Below are 2,279 nucleotides of genomic sequence, written 5' to 3'. Positions count from 1 at the left end.
ATTTGGCTTTTTTTTAATCAAAAGTTGAACTCTGAGAACTCCGGGACCTCAAGATAATTTGTACTCAGTCTCCACAAACTGTCTGAAAGTGGCTTAAGCCTTGCAGTTTTTTATCAGAACATTTGTAAGACTGGTCCTCTGTCCAATCAAACTTGCAGTGGTCTGGGTTGTAAGTCAGAGTGAGAAGGATCTAAGATTTCCTATTTTAAAAAACACACATATGGTAGTGACGAATTCACTTGTAACAGCAATCACCGAACATTAATGGTTTAGATGCATCAATTAAAAGACAGGTTGTCAGAGTAGATCAAAGAATAAGACCCAACTTTAAATTGTTTAAAAGAAATCCACTTTAAATATAAAGACACATATAGATTAAAGATAAATGAATGTAGAAAAATATATCATACCGAAACTAATCGAAAGAAAGTAGGAGTAGCTATATTAACTTCAGACACTGCAGACTTCAAAATAAGAAAAACTGTCAGGAATAAAGAAGGAAATTACATAATAATAAAGTGGTCAATTATATTAAAAATAATAATTCTTTCTGTGTATGCTTCTAAAAGTTGATAAACTGGGAGCAGGCGAAGATGGCATTGGAGCCAGTGAGACTATGTGAGTCCCTGTATGAGTAAGGGAGTGTATGGACAATTTTGGGTATGTGTCTGGGAGTAAGTGGGCATGTGAGTGACTGACCTCAGTCACTCAGGAGCAAGTGGACAAGGTTTCCCTGACAAGTGTCTGGTACCACAGCTGCTCTACTTGGACCCTAGCACTTCCTGGGGTGCAGGAGCCCAAGTACCATTTTTTAAAATCAACAAAGCCTTTCCTGAGAAGATGCTGCCAGGAATGACTGCCAGCTCCAGACCTTGCCTCACCACCATCGTGCCTGGTTGGATACTGGCAACCAGGGTCATGGAGGGAGCACAGTCTGGGAGCCAGAGGCAGAGTCTCACTGGAAGAGACAAAACAGACTCCCTGCGACCATCTTGAAAACTGGACAGGGAAGTACTCCAGCACTCCCACCAAGAAGCAACAAACCCAATCTCTGTGTTTCATACATTAACTACTCTGGGGTTGATTGTGAAAGCACAAACTTCAGAGGGACAGGATGAGTGCAGAGTCTCAGGTGCTCCACCACCTACCCTGATTCAGCTGTGAGACAAAGAGCGTGACCAGAAAAGAATGAGAAAGACTCCTGAAGAGATCAGCAGTGAGTCTTGGGCTGACCCATCAACTTTCTCCCTGACAATCCTCTGAAAGTCAGAACCACAAGCTGGGACATGACTGAGAGGGATAAACGCAAGTGGAGCCTGGACGTCAGTCACGTTAGGAGGACTCTACTCCAGGATAAACCTGACTAGGGTACCCCTGCCAGCACCTGGGGAGGAGACAGTCCTGCATCCACCCACTGGAGGGGATTCCTCTGATCATAAAAGAGTGGGAGGGGAGGATTGATGCTCTACCCACCCTCAACACCCTCTCCTCCCACCCTCAGCCATGTGCTGGGGAGATAGTGAACCCCCAGGAGAGAGCAGACTCCATGAGCAGATGAAAGGAACAATTATAGAACTTGCCACAAAGGGCGATATATGTCCATAGTTTTTAAATTTTTTTCTTTCTTCTTTGCGCATATGTGTATGTGAAAGTTCAATTTGCATTCCCCCTTTTTTCATTTGTTTCTCTTTTTTCTTTCTTTCTTTTTCCTTTTTTTGTTTTCTGTTTGTGTGCATGAATGATTGAGTGTTCATCTTTCAGTTTTTCTTTTTTGTTTTTTCACGTTTTGGTTTAATGTGAATGGGTGAGTGAGGGTTCAATTTGCATTTCCCATCTTTTTTCTTTCTTTTTTCTTGTTCTCTTCTTCTTTCATTTGTTGTTTGGTGTGAGTGTGTGTGTGTGTGTGTGTGTGTGTGTGTGTTTGGTTTTTTTGGGATTTTTACTTTTTGTGTTTAATTGGTTTTTATGTTTGCTTTTTTCCTGTTTGCTTTGATTTTTGGTGTGTATGTATGTGTGTGTGTGTTTGTGTTTTGCCTTTACTTTTGTTTTTCAGTGTTATTTAATTTTTATGTTTTTATTATTTTTGTCCAGTTTATTTCATTCTACTTTTCTCTGTTCTCCTCACTGCTGCTACTTAATCTTGGATTCAGGGGGTACACACATGTACCCATCACATCTCATATAGAATGATGGTGGGGAAAGGATCTCAGGGAGCCCATATCCTAGTCAATGAACACTGTGATTTGCAAGTTGTGTCTGAATCCCAGATCCCCATTCTT

Source organism: Carlito syrichta, unplaced genomic scaffold (genome assembly GCF_000164805.1).
Source record: "Carlito syrichta isolate Samal-C Ts95f unplaced genomic scaffold, Tarsius_syrichta-2.0.1 Scaffold311982, whole genome shotgun sequence".
Taxonomy (NCBI): domain Eukaryota; kingdom Metazoa; phylum Chordata; class Mammalia; order Primates; family Tarsiidae; genus Carlito; species Carlito syrichta.
Note: the sequence above shows the minus strand (reverse complement) of the source record.